The sequence below is a fragment of the Nothobranchius furzeri genome, chromosome 14 (genome assembly GCF_043380555.1).
Source record: "Nothobranchius furzeri strain GRZ-AD chromosome 14, NfurGRZ-RIMD1, whole genome shotgun sequence".
Lineage (NCBI taxonomy): Eukaryota > Metazoa > Chordata > Actinopteri > Cyprinodontiformes > Nothobranchiidae > Nothobranchius > Nothobranchius furzeri.
This window is the reverse complement of record NC_091754.1, coordinates 60,319,027-60,338,096: the sequence shown is the minus strand read 5'-3', so window position 1 is coordinate 60,338,096 and position 19,070 is coordinate 60,319,027. Positions and strand designations below refer to the sequence as shown.

The 19,070-nt window shown below is 39.1% G+C and overlaps 1 protein-coding gene and 17 non-coding genes across 20 annotated transcripts in view; 17 read left to right on the top strand and 1 right to left on the bottom strand.

The window, feature by feature from the left end:
* Window positions 1-19,070, bottom strand: part of prox3 (prospero homeobox 3) — a 177,811-nt gene that overhangs the window by 60,869 nt on the left and 97,872 nt on the right. The gene's annotated exons all lie outside the window — the stretch shown is intronic.
* trnai-aau (transfer RNA isoleucine (anticodon AAU)) lies at window positions 1,275-1,348 on the top strand. Its single transcript has one exon. It is a non-coding gene; the product is annotated as a tRNA-Ile (tRNA).
* trnan-auu (transfer RNA asparagine (anticodon AUU)) lies at window positions 2,306-2,379 on the top strand. The gene has a single exon. It is a non-coding gene; the product is annotated as a tRNA-Asn (tRNA).
* Window positions 2,829-2,902, top strand: trnai-aau (transfer RNA isoleucine (anticodon AAU)). Its single transcript has one exon. It is a non-coding gene; the product is annotated as a tRNA-Ile (tRNA).
* trnai-aau (transfer RNA isoleucine (anticodon AAU)) lies at window positions 3,350-3,423 on the top strand. Its single transcript has one exon. It is a non-coding gene; the product is annotated as a tRNA-Ile (tRNA).
* trnai-aau (transfer RNA isoleucine (anticodon AAU)) lies at window positions 3,873-3,946 on the top strand. The gene has a single exon. It is a non-coding gene; the product is annotated as a tRNA-Ile (tRNA).
* On the top strand, window positions 4,378-4,451 carry trnai-aau (transfer RNA isoleucine (anticodon AAU)). Its single transcript has one exon. It is a non-coding gene; the product is annotated as a tRNA-Ile (tRNA).
* On the top strand, window positions 4,904-4,977 carry trnai-aau (transfer RNA isoleucine (anticodon AAU)). Its single transcript has one exon. It is a non-coding gene; the product is annotated as a tRNA-Ile (tRNA).
* trnai-aau (transfer RNA isoleucine (anticodon AAU)) lies at window positions 5,951-6,024 on the top strand. The gene has a single exon. It is a non-coding gene; the product is annotated as a tRNA-Ile (tRNA).
* On the top strand, window positions 6,461-6,534 carry trnan-auu (transfer RNA asparagine (anticodon AUU)). Its single transcript has one exon. It is a non-coding gene; the product is annotated as a tRNA-Asn (tRNA).
* On the top strand, window positions 8,078-8,151 carry trnai-aau (transfer RNA isoleucine (anticodon AAU)). Its single transcript has one exon. It is a non-coding gene; the product is annotated as a tRNA-Ile (tRNA).
* trnai-aau (transfer RNA isoleucine (anticodon AAU)) lies at window positions 8,599-8,672 on the top strand. The gene has a single exon. It is a non-coding gene; the product is annotated as a tRNA-Ile (tRNA).
* trnai-aau (transfer RNA isoleucine (anticodon AAU)) lies at window positions 9,125-9,198 on the top strand. Its single transcript has one exon. It is a non-coding gene; the product is annotated as a tRNA-Ile (tRNA).
* On the top strand, window positions 9,651-9,724 carry trnai-aau (transfer RNA isoleucine (anticodon AAU)). Its single transcript has one exon. It is a non-coding gene; the product is annotated as a tRNA-Ile (tRNA).
* trnai-aau (transfer RNA isoleucine (anticodon AAU)) lies at window positions 10,701-10,774 on the top strand. The gene has a single exon. It is a non-coding gene; the product is annotated as a tRNA-Ile (tRNA).
* trnai-aau (transfer RNA isoleucine (anticodon AAU)) lies at window positions 11,228-11,301 on the top strand. Its single transcript has one exon. It is a non-coding gene; the product is annotated as a tRNA-Ile (tRNA).
* trnai-aau (transfer RNA isoleucine (anticodon AAU)) lies at window positions 12,277-12,350 on the top strand. Its single transcript has one exon. It is a non-coding gene; the product is annotated as a tRNA-Ile (tRNA).
* On the top strand, window positions 14,887-14,960 carry trnai-aau (transfer RNA isoleucine (anticodon AAU)). Its single transcript has one exon. It is a non-coding gene; the product is annotated as a tRNA-Ile (tRNA).

Genomic DNA, 19,070 nt, shown 5'->3' with positions numbered 1-19,070 from the left:
TCGCGGCAACAATGAAAGCTGGCTGTGGGGGAATACGTCCGGGCTAAAAACAAAGCGTTTTTCTCCCCTCAATTCATTTATACTCTCATTTTACCTCAGCGGTAAGTGTTCTTAACATCTACCAATAACACCCTTTTACTTGTCAGTGACCAGTCGATCGTTTTCGCTATAAAAAATGACCTTGTTCGGCGGAGTTCCCACCGCGAGCAGAACTCCGGTTCAAAAACGCTGTTTTTGAAACACTTTTATTTACTTAAGCACTTTAATGGGCTTAACTTAAAACCAAGAGCAATCGAATGATTATTGTTATGTGTTGCCTTGAATTCGGCTATGTTGTCTGTCAGACAGTTGCTTTCCTTTATTGTTGTTTTTGTATTTGTTTGTAGCAAACGCTACTGGAATGTATAGATTAAGCTACGTAGCCAAGATGATTAATAATTGACCTGTTGTACATTCGTGATATGTTTACCGGTAAACTGAAACGAACTTGATGTGCTAATGAACGTTTCTCTGGCCTACAGGTCAGGTTTTTTTCCCCCATGTTGAACTGATCTTCTTCATATTGAAGTGGCGAGCTGGTAGGACCATTCTTTCTTTTTGGAATCGGGAAATTAGCTATTATTTACCCCATGAAAAACGAAGCGGCAGCGGGCTGCTGGAGGTGCCCTGCTAGTAAGATCCCGTTTAAACTGAAAACTGCCATAAAATAAAAACTATAATAGCTAGAGCGTTCTTTTTTTAGCTGAAAGTTGAGACTCTCGCCTTTCAGCACATCTGTACTGTACAAGTCGATGATGCCATCATGTTGCGTTAAGTGTGTCTATTTCAGTAGAACTTTGACAAGTGGTGAGAAGGTGGCCAGGAGCTGGATGTTGTATTCAGTCAGCAAACGTTGTTATATATAATACACTCCACGCAATTTGAAACAAAGTTGTAGGTGTAATGTTTTTTCTTGTGTGTGTGTGTGTGGGGGGGGGGGGGGGGGGGGGTGTCACAGGGGGATCTCGCACAGGGCGCCATTTAGGCCAGCTCCGCCTCTGCTCGTAGCATCAGAGAGCTCAAGTGACATTCATCTTACTGCTGTTAGCAGTCCAGTATTGCATTTTATCCCTCAACAGAATCTGAAACTCTTTCAAGGAGATTGTCAGACATAAACGAGTTTAACATTGACCAAAACCTATTAATATCATAATCTTTGCAAATACTAAAGTGATCACTGACATTAATTGGAAATTCGTTACTTTTTTTCACATATGAATTGATTCAACCAATGTGGCCGGTTAGCTCAGCTGGTTAGAGCGTGGTGCTAATAACGCCAAGGTCATGGGTTCGATCCCCATACTGGCCATCAATACAAGACTTTGACAAATGATTCTGTTGACTAAAAATCAGAAGCCAAGAAATGTGTTAGTCTGATAGCCATCTACTCAACAATTGTTACAAAGTACCGCAAATACCACATCTACCTGTAACAAATCTAAACTAAAAGAGTTGGTTGAAGAGTGAAACTAGTAGTTCTTAAATAAACAGTGGTCCCAAAACTGTCTCGTAGCATCAGAGAGCTCAAGTGACATTCATCTTACTGCTGTTAGCAGTCCAGTATTGCATTTTATCCCTCAACAGAATCTGAAACTCTTTCAAGGAGATTGTCAGACATAAACGAGTTTAACATTGACCAAAACCTATGAATATCATAATCTTTGCAAATACTAAAGTGTTCACTGACATTCATTGGAAATTAGTTACTTTTTTTCACATATGAATTGATTCAACGAATGTGGCTGGTTAGCTCAGCTGGTTAGAGCGTGGTGCTAATAATGCCAAGGTAATGGGTTCGATCCCCATACTGGCCATCAATACAAGACTTTGATAAATGATTCTGTTGACTAAAATCAGAAGCCAAGAAATGTGTTAGTCTGATAGCTATCTACTTAACAAATGTTCTGGAGTACCGCAAATACCACATCTACCTGAAACAAATCTAAACTAAAAGAGATGTTTGAAATGTGCAAACTTAGTTCTTAAATAGACAGTGATCCCAAAACTGTCTCTTAGCATCAGAGAGGTCAAATGTCCTTCTTCTGAGATTCCTTTTACTGCTATGAGCTGTTAGCAGTCCAGTATTGCATTTTATCCCTCGACAGAAACTGAAACTCTTTCAAGGAGACTCTCAGACATACATGAGTTTCAACATTGACCAAAACTTATGAATATCATAATCTTTTCAAATCCTAAAGTGCTGAAAGACTGAATATCAATGGAAATTAGTTACTTTTTTTCACATATGAATTGATGCAACAAATGTGGCTGGTTAGCTCAGCTGGTTAGAGCGTGGTGCTATTAACGCCAAGGTCATGGCTTCGATCCCCATACTGGCCATCAATACAAGACTTTGATAAATGATTCTGTTGACTAAAAATCAGAAACCAATAATCTTGTTGGTCTGATAGCCATCTACTCAACAATTGTTCCAGGGGACTGCAAACACCACATCTACCTGAAACAAATCTAAACTAAAAGAGTTGGTTGAAAAGTGAAACTAGTAGTTCTTAAATAAACAGTGGTCCCAAAACTGTCTCGTAACATCAGAGAGGTCAAGTGCCATTCTTCTGACATTCATTTTACTGCTATGAGCTGTTAGCAGTCCAGTATTGCATTTTATCCCTCAACAGAATCTGAAACTCTTTCAAAGAGATTCTCAGACATAAATGAGTTTAACATTGACCAAAACCTATGAATATCATAATCTTTGCAAATACTAAAGTGATCACTGACATTCATTGGAAATTAGTTACTTTTTTTCACATATGAATTGAAGCAACCAATGTGGCCGGTTAGCTCAGCTGGTTAGAGCGTGGTGCTAATAACGCCAAGGTCATGGGTTCGATCCCCATACTGGCCATCATTACACTACTTTGATAAATGATTCTGTTGACTAAAAATCAGAAGCCAATAATCTTGTTGGTCTGATAGCCATCTACTCAACAATTGTTCCAGGGGACCGCAAACACCACATCTACCTGAAACAAATCTAAACTAAGAGTTGGTTGAAAAGTGAAACTAGTAGTTCTTAAATACACAGTGGTCCCAAAACTGTCTCGTAGCATCAGAGAGGTCAAGTGCCATTCTTCTGACATTCATTTTACTGCTATGAGCTGTTAGCAGTCCAGTATTGCATTTTATCCCTCAACAGAATCTGAAAATCTTTCAAAGAGATTCTAAAACATAAATGAGTTTAACATTGACCAAAACCTATGAATATCATAATCTTTGCAAATACTAAAGTGATCACTGACATTCATTGGAAATCAGTTACTTTTTTTCACATATGAATTGGAGCAACCAATGTGGCCGGTTAGCTCAGCTGGTTAGAGCGTGGTGCTAATAACGCCAAGGTCATGGGTTCGATCCCCATACTGGCCATCATTACACTACTTTGATAAATGATTCTGTTGACTAAAAATCAGAAGCCAATAATCTTGTTGGTCTGATAGCCATCTACTCAACAATTGTTCCAGGGGACCGCAAACACCACATCTACTTGAAACAAATCTAAACTAAAAGAGTTGGTTGAAAAGTGAAACTAGTAGTTCTTAAATACACAGTGGTCCCAAAACTGTCTCGTAGCATCAGAGAGGTCAAGTGGCATTCTTCTGACATTCATTTTACTGCTATGAGCTGTTAGCAGTCCAGTATTGCATTTTATCCCTCAACAGAATCTGAAACTCTTTCAAAGAGATTCTCAGACATAAATGAGTTTAACATTGACCAAAACCTATGAATATCATAATCTTTGCAAATACTAAAGTGATCACTGACATTCATTGGAAATTAGTTACTTTTTTTCACATATGAATTGATTCAATCAATGTGGCCGGTTAGCTCAGCTGGTTAGAGCGTGGTGCTAATAATGCCAAGGTCATGGGTTCGATCCCCATACTGGCCATCAATACAAGACTTTGACAAATGATTCTGTTGACTAAAAATCAGAAGCCAAGAAATGTGTTAGTCTGATAGCCATCGACTCAACAATTGTTCCAAAGTACCGCAAATACCACATCAACCTGAAACAAATCTAAACTAAAAGAGTTGGTTGAAAAGTGAAACTAGTAGTTCTTAAATAAACAGTGGTCCCAAAACTGTCTCATAGCATCAAAGAGCTCAAGTGCCATTCATCTTACTGCTGTTAGCAGTCCAGTATTGCATTTTATCCCTCAACAGAATCTGAAACTCTTTCAAGGAGATTCTCAGACATAAACGAGTTTAACATTGACCAAAACCTATGAATATCGTAATCTTTGCAAATACTAAAGTGATCACTGACATTCAATGGAAATTTGTTACTTTTTTTCACATATGAATTTAAGCAACCAATGTGGCCGGTTAGCTCAGCTGGTTAGAGCGTGGTGCTAATAACGCCAAGGTCATGGGTTCGATCCACATACTGGCCATCAATACAAGACTTTGATAAATGATTCTGTTGACTAACAATCAGAAGCTGAGGAAATTGTTTGTCTGATAGCCATCTACTCAACAAATGTTCCAGGGGACCGCAAATACCACATCTACCTGAAACAAATCTAAACTAAAAGAGATGTTTGAAAAGTGAAACGTAGTTCTTAAATAAACAGTGGTGCCAAAACTGTCTCTTAGCATCAGAGAGGTCAAGTGGCATTCTTCTGACATTACTTTCACTGCTATGAGCTGTTAGCAGTCCAGTCTTGCATTTTATCCATCGACAGAAACTGAAACTCTTTCAAGGAGATTCTCAGACATAAACGAGTTTCAACATTGACCAAAACTTATGAATATCATAATCTTTTCAAATCCTAAAGTGCTGAAAGACTGAATATCAATGGAAATTAGTTACTTTTTTACACATATGAATTGAAGCAACAAATGTGGCCGGTTAGCTCAGCTGGTTAGAGCGTGGTGCTAATAACGCCAAGGTCATGGGTTCGATCCCCATACGGGCCATCAATACAAGACTTTACGAAACGATTCTGTTGACTAAAAAGCAGAAGCCTACAATTTTGTTGGTCTGATAGCCATCTACTCAACAAATGTTCCAGGGGACCGCAAATACCACATCTACCTGAAACAAATCTAAACTAAAAGAGATGTTTGAAATGTGTAAACTTACTTCTTAAATAGAAAGTGATCCCAAAACTGTCTCTTAGCATCAGAGAGGTTAAATGTCCTTCTTCTGAGATTCCTTTTACTGCTATGAGCTGTTAGCAGTCCAGTATTGCACTTTATCCCTCGACAGAAACTGAAACACTTTCAAGGAGACTCAGACATAAACGAGTTTCAACATTGACCAAAACTTATGAATATCATAATCTTTTCAAATCCTAAAGTGCTGAAAGACTGAATATCAATGGAAATTAGTTACTTTTTTTCACATATGAATTGAAGCAACGAATGTGGCTGGTTAGCTCAGCTGGTTAGAGCGTGGTGCTAATATCGCCAAGGTCATGGGTTCGATCCCCATACTGTCCATCAATACAAGACTTTGATGAATGATTCTGTTGTCTAAAAATCATAAGCCAATAATCTTGTTGGTCTGACAGCCATCTACTCAACAATTGTTCCAGGGGACCGCCAACACCACATCTACTTGAATTAAATCTAAACTAAAAGAGTTGGTTGAAAAGTGAAACTAGTAGTTCTTAAATAAACAGTGGTCCCAAAACTGTCTCGTAGCATCAGAGAGGTCAAGTGCCATTCTTCTGACATTCATTTTACTGCTATGAGCTGTTAGCAGTCCAGTATTGCATTTTATCCCTCAACAGAATCTGAAACTCTTTCAAGGAGATTCTCAGACATAAACGAGTTTAACATTGACCAAACCCTTTGAATATCGTAATCTTTGCAAATACTAAAGTGATCACTGACATTCATTGGAAATTAGTTACTTCTTTCACATATGAATTGAAGCAATCTATGTGGCCGGTTAGCTCAGCTGGTTAAAGCGTGGTGCTAATAATGCCAAGGTCATGGGTTCGATCCCCATACTGGCCATCAATACAAGACTTTGACAAATGATTCTGTTGACTAAAAATCAGAAGCCAAGAAATGTGTTAGTCTGCTAGCCATCTACTCAACAATTGTTCCAAAGTACCGCAACTACCATATCTACCTGAAACAAATCTAAACTAAAAGAGTTGGTTGAAGAGTGAAACTAATAGTTCTTAAATAAACAGTGGTCCCAAAACTGTCTCGTAGCATCAGATAGCTCAAGTCCCATTCATCTTACTGCTGTTAGCAGTCCAGTATTGCATTTTATCCCTCGACAGAAACTGAAACTCTTTCAAGGAGACTCTCAGACATACATGAGTTTCAACATTGACCAAAACTTATGAATATCATAATCTTTTCAAATCCTAAAGTGCTGAAAGACTGAATATCAATGGAAATTAGTTACTTTTTTTCACATATGAATTGATGCAACAAATGTGGCTGGTTAGCTCAGCTGGTTAGAGTGTGGTGCTATTAACGCCAAGGTCATGGGTTCGATCCCTATACTGATCATCAATACAAGACTTTGACAAATGATTCTGTTAACAAAAAATCAGAAGCCAAGAAATGTGTTAGTCTGATAGCCATCTACTCAACAAATGTTCCAGAATACCGCCAAGAAATGTGTTAGTCTGATAGCCATCTACTCAACAAATGTTCCAGAGTACCGCAAATACCATATCTACCTGAAACAAATCTAAACTAGAAGAGATGGTTGAAAAGTGAAGCTAGTAGTTCTTAAATAAACAGTGGTCCCAAAACTGTCTTGTAGCATCAGAGAGCTCAAGTGACATTAATCTTACTGCTATGAGCTGTTAGCAGTCCAGTATTGCATTTTATCCCTCAACAGAATCTGAAACTCTTTCAAGGAGATTGTCAGACATAAACGAGTTTAACATTGACCAAAACCTATGAATATCATAATCTTTGCAAATACTAAAGTGTTCACTGACATTCATTGGAAATTAGTTACTTTTTTTCACATATGAATTGATTCAACCAATGTGGCCGGTTAGCTCAGCTGGTTAGAGCGTGATGCTAATAACGCCAAGGTAATGGGTTCGATCCCCATACTGGCCATCAATACAAGACTTTGATAAATGATTCTGTTGACTAAAAATCAGAAGCCAAGAAATGTGTTAGTCTGATAGCTATCTACTTAACAAATGTTCTGGAGTACCGCAAATACCACATCTACCTGAAACAAATCTAAACTAAAAGAGATGTTTGAAATGTGCAAACTTAGTTCTTAAATAGACAGTGATCCCAAACCTGTCTCTTAGCATCAGAGAGGTCAAATGTCCTTCTTCTGAGATTCCTTTTACTGCTATGAGCTGTTAGCAGTCCAGTATTGCATTTTATCCCTCTACAGAAACTGAAACTCTTTCAAGGAGACTCTCAGACATAAATGAGTTTCAACATTGACCAAAACTAATGAATATCATAATCTTTTCAAATCCTAAAGTGCTGAAAGACTGAATATCAATGGAAATTAGTTACTTTTTTTCACATATGAATTGATGCAACCAATGTGGCTGGTTAGCTCAGCTGGTTAGAGCGTGGTGCTAATAACGTCAAGGTCATGGCTTCGATCCCCATACTGGCCATCAATACAAGATTTTGATAAATGATTCTGTTGACTAAAAATCAGAAGCCAATAATCTTGTTGGTCTGATAGCCATCTACTCAACAATTGTTCCAGGGGACTGCAAACACCACATCTACCTGAAACAAATCTAAACTAAAAGAGTTGGTTGAAAAGTGAAACTAGTAGTTCTTAAATAAACAGTGGTCCCAAAACTGTCTCGTAACATCAGAGAGGTCAAGTGCCATTCTTCTGACATTCATTTTACTGCTATGAGCTGTTAGCAGTCCAGTATTGCATTTTATCCCTCAACAGAATCTGAAACTCTTTCAAAGAGATTCTCAGACATAAATGAGTTTAACATTGACCAAAACCTATGAATATCATAATCTTTGCAAATACTAAAGTGATCACTGACATTCATTGGAAATTAGTTACTTTTTTTCACATATGAATTGAAGCAACCAATGTGGTCGGTTAGCTCAGCTGGTTAGAGCGTGGTGCTAATAATGCCAAGGTCATGGGTTCGATCCCCATACTGGCCATCATTACACTACTTTGATAAATGATTCTGTTGACTAAAAATCAGAAGCCAATAATCTTGTTGGTCTGATTGCCATCTACTCAACAATTGTTCCAGGGGACCGCAAACACCACATCTACCTGAAACAAATCTAAACTAAGAGTTGGTTGAAAAGTGAAACTAGTAGTTCTTAAATACACAGTGGTCCCAAAACTGTCTCGTAGCATCAGAGAGGGCAAGTGCCAATCTTCTGACATTCATTTTACTGCTATGAGCTGTTAGCAGTCCAGTATTGCATTTTATCCCTCAACAGAATCTGAAACTCTTTCAAGGAGATTCTCAGACATAAACGAGTTTAACATTGACCAAAACCTATGAATATCATAATCTTTGCAAATACTAAAGTGATCACTGACATTCAATGGAAATTTGTTACTTTTTTTCACATATGAATTGAAGCAATCAATGTGGCCGGTTAGCTCAGCTGGTTAGAGCGTGGTGCTAATAACGCCAAGGTCATGGGTTCGATCCCCATACTGGCCATCAATACAAGACTTTGATAAATGATTCTGTTGACTAACAATCAGAAGCTGAGGAAATTGTTTGTCTGATAGCCATCTACTCAACAAATGTTCTAGGGGACCGCAAATACCACATCTACCTGAAACAAATCGAAACTAAAAGAGATGTTTGAAAAAAGAAACGTTGTTCTTAAATAAACAGTGGTGCCAAAACTGTCTCTTAGCATCAGAGAGGTCAAGTGGCATTCTTCTGACACTACTTTTACTGCTATGAGCTGTTAGCAGTCCAGTCTTGCATTTTATCCATCGACAGAAACTGAAACTCTTTCAAGGAGATTCTCAGACATAAACGAGTTTCAACATTGACCAAAACTTATGAATATCATAATGTTTTCAAATCCTAAAGTGCTGAAAGACTGAATATCAATGGAAATTAGTTACTTTTTTTCACATATGAATTGAAGCAACCAATGTGGCCGGTTAGCTCAGCTGGTTAGAGCGTGGTGCTAATAACGCCAAGGTCATGGGTTCGATCCCCATACTGGCCATCAATACAAGACTTTGATAAATAAATTTGTTGACTAAAAATCAGAAGCTGAGAAAATTGTTAGTCTTATAGCCATCTACTATACCAATGTTCCAGGGGACCGCAAACACCACATCGACCTGAAACAAATCTAAACTAAAAGAGATGTTTGAAAAAAGAAACGTAGTTCTTAAATAAACAGTGGTGCCAAAACTGTCTCTTAGCATCAGAGAGGTCAAGTGGCATTCTTCTGACATTCCTTTTACTGCTATGAGCTGTTAGCAGTCCAGTCTCGCATTTTATCCCTCGACAGAAACTGAAAATCTTTAAAGGGGACTCTCGGACATAAACGAGTTTCAACATTGACCAAAACTTATGAATATCATAATCTTTTCAAATCCTAAAGTGCTGAAAGACTGAATATCAATGGAAATTAGTTACTTTTCTTCACATATGAATTGAAGCAACCAATGTGGCCGGTTAGCTCAGCTGGTTAAAGCGTGGTGCTAATAACGCCAAGGTCATGGGTTCGATCCCCATACTGGCCATCAATAAAAGACTTTGACAAATGATTCTGTTGATTAAAAATCAGAAGCCAAGAATTTTTTTAGTCTGATAGCCATTTACTCAACAAATGTTCCAGAGTTCCGCAAATACCACATCTACCTGAAACAAATCTAAACTAAAAGAGATGTTTGAAATGTGCAAACTTAGTTCTTAAATAGACAGTGATCCCAAAACTGTCTCTTAGCATCAGAGAGGTCAAATGTCCTTCTTCTGAGATTCCTTTTACTGCTATGAGCTGTTAGCAGTCCAGTATTGCATTTTATCCCTCGACAGAAACTGAAACTCTTTCAAGGAGACTCTCAGATATAAACGAGTTTCAACATTGACCAAAACTTATGAATATCATAATCTTTTCAAATCCTAAAGTGCTGAAAGACTGAATATCAATGGAAATTAGTTACTTTTTTTCACATATGAATTGAAGCAACCAATGTGGCCGGTTAGCTCAGCTGGTCAGTGCGTGGTGCTAATAACGCCAAGGTCATGGGTTCGATCCCCATACTGGCCATCAATACAAGACTTTGATAAATGATTCTGTTGACTAAAAATCAGAAGCCAATAACCTCGTTGGTCTGATAGCTATCTACTCAACAATTCTTCCAGGGGACCTCAAACACCACATCTACCTGAAACAAATCTAAACTAAAAGAGTTGGTTGAAAAGTGAAACTAGTAGTTCTTAAATAGACAGTGATCCCATAACTGTCTCTTAGCATCAGAGAGGTCAAATGTCCTTCTTCTGAGATTCCTTTTACTGCTATGAGCTGTAAGCAGTCCAGTATTGCATTTTATCCCTCAACAGAATCAGAAACTCTTTCAAGGAGATTCTCAGACATAAACGAGTTTAACATTGACCAAAACCTATGAATATCATAATCTTTGCAAATACTAAAGTGATCACTGACATTCATTGGAAATTCGTTACTTTTTTTCACATATGAATTGATTCAACGAATGTGGCCGGTTAGCTCAGCTGGTTAGAGCGTGGTGCTAATAACGCCAAGGTCATGGGTTCGATCCCCATACTGGCCATCAATACAAGACTTTGACAAATGATTCTGTAGATTAAAAATCATAAGCCAAGAATTGTGTTACTCTGATAGCCATCTACTCAACTAATGTTCCAGAGTTCCGCAAATACCACATCTACCTGAAACAAATCTAAACTAAAAGAGATGTTTGAAATGTGCAAACTTAGTTCTTAAATAGACAGTGATCCCATAACTGTCTCTTAGCATCAGAGAGGTCAAATGTCCTTCTTCTGAGATTCCTTTTACTGCTATGAGCTGTTAGCAGTCCAGTATTGCATTTTATCCCTCGACAGAAACTGAAACTCTTTCAAGGAGACTCTCAGATATAAACGAGTTTCAACATTGACCAAAACTTATGAATATCATAATCTTTTCAAATCCTAAAGTGCTGAAAGACTGAATATCAATGGAAATTAGTTACTTTTTTTCACATATGAATTGAAGCAACCAATGTGGCCGGTTAGCTCAGCTGGTTAGAGCGTGGTGCTAATAACGCCAAGGTCATGGGTTCGATCCCCATACTGGCCATCAATACAAGACTTTGATAAATGATTCTGATGACTAAAAATCAGAAGCCAATAATCTTGTTGGTCTGATAGCCATCTACTCAACAATTCTTCCAGGGGACCGCAAACACCACATCTACCCGAAACAAATCTAAACTAAAAGAGTTGGTTGAAAAGTGAAACTAGTAGTTCTTAAATAAACAGTGGTCCCAAAACTGTCTCGTAGCATCAGAGAGCTCAAGTGCCATTCTTCTGACCTTCATTTTACTGCTATGAGCTGTTAGCAGTCCAGTATTGCATTTTATCCCTCAACAGAATCTGAAACTCTTTCAAGGAGATTCTCAGACATAAACGAGTTTAACATTGACCAAAACCTATGAATATCATAATCTTGGCAAGTACTAAAGTGATCACTGACATTCAATGGAAATTTGTTACTTTTTTTCACATATGGATTGAAGCAACCAATGTGGCCGGTTAGCTCAGCTGATTAGAGCGTGGTGCTAATAACGCCAAGGTCCTGGGTTCGATCCCCATACTGGCCATCAATACAAGACTTTGATAAATAATTCTGTTGACTAACAATGAGAAGCTGAGAACATTGTTAGTCTGATAGCCATCTACTAAGCCAATGTTCCAGGGGACCACAAACACCACATCTACCTGAAACAAATCTAAACTTAAAGAGATGTTTGAAAAAAGAAACGTAGTTCTTAAATAAACAGTGGTGCCAAAACTGTCTCTTAGCATCAGAGAGGTCAAGTGGCATTCTTCTGACATTCCTTTTACTGCTATGAGCTGTTAGCAGTCCAGTCTCGCATTTTATCCCTCGACAGAAACTGAAAATCTTTAAAGGGGACTCTCGGACATAAACGAGTTTCAACATTGACCAAAACTTATGAATATCATAATCTTTTCAAATCCTAAAGTGCTGAAAGACTGAATATCAATGGAAATTAGTTACTTTTCTTCACATATGAATTGAAGCAACCAATGTGGCCGGTTAGCTCAGCTGGTTAGAGCGTGGTGCTAATATCGCCAAGGTCATGGGTTCGATCCCCATACTGGCCATCAATACAAGACTTTCATAAATGATTCTGTTGACTTAAAATCAGAAGCCAATAATCTTGTTGGTCTGATAGCCATCTACTCAACAATTGTTCCAGGGGACCTCAAACACCACATTACCTGTAACAAATCTAAACTAAAAGAGTTGGTTGAAAAGTGAAACTAGTAGTTCTTAAATAAACAGTGGTCCCGAAACTGTCTCGTAACATCAGAGAGGTCAAGTGCCATTCTTCTGACAGTCATCTTACTGCTATGAGCTGTTAGCAGTCCAGTATTGCATTTTATCCCTCAACAGAATCTGAAACTCTTTCAAGGAGATTCTCAGACATAAACTAGTTTAACATTGACCAAAACCTATGAATATCATAATCTTTGCAAATACTAAAGTGATCACTGACATTCAATGGAAATTAGTTACTTTTTTTCACATATGAATTGAAGCAACCAATGTGGCCGGTTAGCTCAGCTGGTTAGAGCGTGGTGCTAATAACACCAAGGTCATGGGTTAGATCCCCATACTGGCCATCAATACAAGACTTTGACAAATGATTCTGTTGACTAAAAATCAGAAGCCAAGAAATGTGTTAGTCTAATAGCCATCTACTCAACAAATGTTCCAGAGTACCGCAAATACCACATCTACCTGAAACAAATCTAAACTAAAAGAGATGTTTGAAATGTGAAACTAGTAGTTCTTAAATAAACAGTGGTCCCAAAACTGTCTTGTAGCATCAGAGAGCTCAAGTGACATTCATCTTACTGCTATGAGCTGTTAGCAGTCCAGTATTGCATTTTATCCCTCAACAGAATCTGAAACTCTTTCAAGGAGATTCTCAGACATAAACGAGTTTAACATTGACCAAAACCTATGAATATCATAATCTTTGCAAATACTAAAGTGATCACTGACATGCATTGGAAATTCGTTACTTTTTTTCACATATGAATTGATTCAACAAATGTGGCCGGTTAGCTCAGCTGGTTAGAGCGTGGTGCTAATAACGCCAAGGTCATGGGTTCGATCCGCATACTGGCCATCAATAAAAGACTTTGACAAATGATTCTGTTGATTAAAAATCAGAAGCCAAGAATTGTTTTAGTCTGATAGCCATTTACTCAACAAATGTTCCAGAGTTCCGCAAATACCACATCTACCTGAAACAAATCTAAACTAAAAGAGATGTTTGAAATGTGCAAACTTAGTTCTTAAATAGACAGTGATCCCAAAACTGTCTCTTAGCATCAGAGAGGTCAAATGTCCTTCTTCTGAGATTCCTTTTACTGCTATGAGCTGTTAGCAGTCCAGTATTGCATTTTATCCCTCGACAGAAACTGAAACTCTTTCAAGGAGACTCTCAGATATAAACGAGTTTCAACATTGACCAAAACTTATGAATATCATAATCTTTTCAAATCCTAAAGTGCTGAAAGACTGAATATCAATGGAAATTAGTTACTTTTTTTCACATATGAATTGAAGCAACCAATGTGGCCGGTTAGCTCAGCTGGTTAGTGCGTGGTGCTAATAACGCCAAGGTCATGGGTTCGATCCCCATACTGGCCATCAATACAAGACTTTGATAAATGATTCTGTTGACTAAAAATCAGAAGCCAATAACCTTGTTGGTCTGATAGCTATCTACTCAACAATTCTTCCAGGGGACCTCAAACACCACATCTACCTGAAACAAATCTAAACTAAAAGAGTTGGTTGAAAAGTGAAACTAGTAGTTCTTAAATAAACAGTGGTCCCAAAACTGTCTCGTAGCATCAGAGAGGTCAAGTGCCATTCTTCTGACATTGCTTTTACTGCTATGAGCTGTTAGCAGTCCAGTATTGCATTTTATCCCTCAACAGAATCTGAAACTCTTTCAAGGAGATTCTCAGACATAAACGAGTTTAACATTGACCAAAACCTATGAATATCATAATCTTGGCAAGTACTAAAGTGATCACTGACATTCAATGGAAATTTGTTACTTTTTTTCACATATGAATTGAAGCAACCAATGTGGCCGGTTAGCTCAGCTGATTAGAGCGTGGTGCTAATAACGCCAAGGTCCTGGGTTCGATCCCCATACTGGCCATCAATACAAGACTTTGATAAATAATTCTGTTGACTAACAATGAGAAGCTGAGAAAATTGTTAGTCTGATAGCCATCTACTATACCAATGTTCCAGGGGACCGCAAACACCACATCTACCTGAAACAAATCTAAACTAAAAGAGATGTTTGAAAAAAGAAACGTAGTTCTTAAATAAACAGTGGTGCCAAAACTGTCTCTTAGCATCAGAGAGGTCAAGTGGCATTCTTCTGACATTCCTTTTACTGCTATGAGCTGTTAGCAGTCCAGTCTCGCATTTTATCCCTCGACAGAAACTGAAAATCTTTAAAGGGGACTCTCGGACATAAACGAGTTTCAACATTGACCAAAACTTATGAATATCATAATCTTTTCAAATCCTAAAGTGCTGAAAGACTGAATATCAATGGAAATTAGTTACTTTTCTTCACATATGAATTGAAGCAACCAATGTGGCCGGTTAGCTCAGCTGGTTAGAGCGTGGTGCTAATAACGCCAAGGTCATGGGTTCGATCCCCATACTGGCCATCAATACAAGACTTTCATAAATGATTCTGTTGACTTAAAATCAGAAGCCAATAATCTTGTTGGTCTGATAGCCATCTACTCAACAATTGTTCCAGGGGACCTCAAACACCACATTACCTGTAACAAATCTAAACTAAAAGAGTTGGTTGAAAAGTGAAACTAGTAGTTCTTAAATAAACAGTGGTCCCGAAACTGTCTCGTAACATCAGAGAGGTCAAGTGCCATTCTTCTGACAGTCATCTTGTCGCGTGCCCGTCCCATTTACCGGTTCCTTTAAAACCCAGTTCCGTTAGAACTTATGAGACGGTGCATCCATCAGGGTTCGGGGGTGTATCGACGAGTATAATCATACCAGATCCGGGTTTGGACTATCTAATTAGAATCTTGTCTTTTATTTTAAAGGTGAAATGACTTGCACGAATAGCCAGCCTCAGAGTGCTACACTTCTTTTAAACTCGTTACCTTTTGGTTAAGATACTAGAGAGAAGTCTGGAGGCAAGCCAAGCCTCTCAGCAATTGTTTGGGCTACCCGGAATTAATTGCGCCCCTAACAGCTTATGTGGGAGGTTGGTAACTATAAAATGATTTATGCTAGTTGATCAGGCTAACATAAGTTTATCAATTTATTTATTAATCCAACCTTCCAGCTGATTAGAGACTTTTTCAACCTGCAATCAGAGCCAAAATAACCTCGAATATTTTGCTTTTATCACCCTTAAGACAACTCGTTACTCGCAAGGGGAGAGAAGTTAAAACTTCCCTTATCTTAAGGTTTCTTTATATTATTCTGTTATAAACTGTAAAGTAAGTCCTGATAATTCAGAGACCGATCTTCGACATGCTTACCTCTGTGCAATTATGGTCAGGGCTCCAAACGTGAAGCTTTAGAGAAAACCTGAAAGAATCAGGCTTATGTTTCTTTTTCAAAAAAAGGTTTATTACAAAATCAAAATACAAAAATGGGTAAAGTAAAAAACAACTACTATCCCCCACGGAGGAATTAGTTCAAAATGATTAAATAAGAGTCAGTTTACACCAGCTCTCGTCTTCTCAGAATCTCCCCAAGAACGAAGCCTGAAGCCCTCTCTAGAAGAACCAGACCTCCGCTCGATCTGAGCTGCATCCTTTTATATCATTTCTGAGACTGCTCTAAACAATGCAAGAGTCACAAGTCATTCTCTCCTGACAGTTTAGGTCAAGGGGTCATCTACCAGATACACTTTTTTTAGCTCTACATAAGACATTTAGTATCATTTCACTACATGCAGTATTCACATGAGGGCACAAAAGTTACATGCTGCACTCCTGGAATGAGAGCACAGGTCATAAATCTTCATATTGGTAGCAAATTGTAGATCTTCTTTCAGCATTCCTGAGAGCTCCTGGGTCCAGCTGGGCTTCTCCTCACTCCATGCCATTCCTTCTTTTCCCGCCAGAGGTGGAGTTAGGGGCGGGCCCAGGGGTGTGTCCATGGGTGGATCTAGAGAAGACAGCTTGTCTTTTGACCCTTTGCCTAGTTCTGTCCTCACCAGCAAGTCCTGAACTCCTGTCCTCTTGACCCTTGTGTGACCCTTGTCCCTGACCACTGTTTCTAAGCCTTGACCGGCTGCTCGGGCTTGCAACATCCCCCATGAGGACGTACTGAGGCAAAGGACCATAAAAAGATAGAGCAGCAATGCAAGCTTTCATAAATCTAGCATCCATCTCACTCAGGAACGGCTGAACACTCAGACACCTAACTGTGGCCTCCACATCAACCCTCATTCTCATCATAATGCCATCATCAGCTACGGGTAAGCACAAGGTCCCTTTGCGGGTTGTTACATAACCTTTAAACTGCTTTCTCCCATCTGTGGGATCTTCGCCCACAAAGAATAAAGATAAATCCATCACCGGAGCCTCTCCACGCGGAAGCGATCCCATCATTTGAGGTGGGAAGCTGGCGCTGAAAACCAAAACATGATTTTTCGTATCCAACAAAGGTGCGGTTCCAAAAGAGTTACAGACTTCTGGGCCGAACCATCCAGTCTTTACAGACAAAATATTCATAAACTGAAAGCAATCTATAATCTTGCCTTGACAAACAAAGTAACACCCCTTCTGGGATTTAATCCTCCATCTCATTTCTCTCCCAGGTGCAATTCGGACAGGGGAAGGAATGCCTGCTGGCTCACTACTTAGACAGACCATAGGGATTTCACGTATCACATCAGGACACGGGACGCATGTCGAAGCTGCCGTCATTACTGATACAACCTCTTCAGCCACGTCAGATGAGGGCGCCGTTGTCAGCTCCTCGTCGTGGGCCTGCTCAAGCAGGGCATCTACTCCCGGGGAGGACAACATTAGTATGTCGTCTTCCTGATCAGTCTCCCGCTTGAATCCCTTTTCCATTTGGTCTGGATGTACTGAATAAACCTGCAAGACACGCAGCGTTTATTCATCGTAGCATGTTCACACTGGAGCCCGATTGTCTTAGTCTGAGGCAATCCATCCCTCCCGCGATTCACGGTGCACAAATAGTATGCGCCATTCAGAGAGAAAACAGTTGATGGACCTGCGGAGGGGATTAATCCCTCTATGATATTCTGCCGAATCGAGTCCATCTGGAAGGAACATAAAATATGTTCCACATGAGATATATAACACATTCCATGAAGCAATAAGTAACTGCATTACTGCATAAACACTTCTTAATTATAGGAGAAAATAGATCATCAGAAGCTGCAGGAAGAACCACACTACAATTCCTATCTGCAGGCATAGTTTTACAACAATAATCCTCACAAAAAGTGTATACCAGTTATGAAATGTCTACAACATCCTAAAGACAAACTGGATAAAATAGTTACAAAATCCTGACATACCTCCAGATTCAGAGCGTCAATCAGCTCAGATTCAGGATGAGTTTGATGAGCCATTGGTTCACTTCAAGTTACAGACTGACAGTTAAGGAGCAAGTGACACGCGGTGCAGAGAGGCCTGCACTTAAACAGGAGCAACAAGAAGGGGGGCTAATACTCCCTCTACCTTGACACCTCTCTTCCCATCTTATCTGGATCTACCAGGTCCTTTCTCCTTTCTCCTAACAGCTTTCTTCCTGTCAACTGCCATTTGTTGTTTTTACAGGCCAAAATCATACCGATTATTAAAATAATCACCCCACACATCCTTCTAGTTAACCCTTTAGTATTATTACAGACTTCCACCTGACATCCTTCAAGCATTAAGGTGTAATTTCTAGCCCATGTGGGACTGTGATAAAAATCTTTCTTATGGGTTGGTCTAATCATTTCATTTACTGCTTCGAAGATGGAGTCTGCCTCAATTATACTATCAGGAGTAGCTGTACCTTTTTGATAATATGCTCCTGCGATCCTTATTCTAAGTGGCTCGCCTCCTTGCCATACAGCGCTATTATTCGCTTTCCTGGTTAAACAGAGTCTAGTTTCTTCATTCCATGCATGAAATCCTGTATTTAAGTTAGTGGGATCAGATTGATCCTTTTTCATCCATTGCACTACTTTTGGGTGTTTAAAATTAGGAACCTCATAAACCCATTCTGTATAAAGAGTGTGTCGTATTGGATGCAGTTCCCATCCTTGAGGCTGAAGGCCTACCTCATTATGGAGGCAGAAAAATGTCCAGTTAAAATATGTACTATTAGTGGGAAGTATATAATTCTGATATCCTGTGTAGTTTGCATATTCACTATGACCTTTACGTAAGAGTCGAGCTAAGTCTGAAGTAGATCTCTTACCCCGTATACCGGGCTCTAGAAAGAGAGGAACGGTCTCTTCACCTTCCTCTGCCTCAGCCAGGGGATCAGACATTGCAGGGGGTACTTTTGATAACCATTTAATCACATTATCTTTTACTTTCTGCCACATGTTACTCTCTCCTATCATGGACAAGGAATCATATTTTAGTGTTGTGTTAGGAGGGGGGGTCGGGCAAACATCTCTTCGTTCCCTCCCTCTTGATAATCTTTGATACCAATGCGTAATATTTCCTGTTTGCCAGGAACTTAAACTACTGTCTTTGGTCTGAAAACACCCAAATTCGATTCTACGAGGCCACCATCTTTCTATCTTTATCACTTTGAAAGTG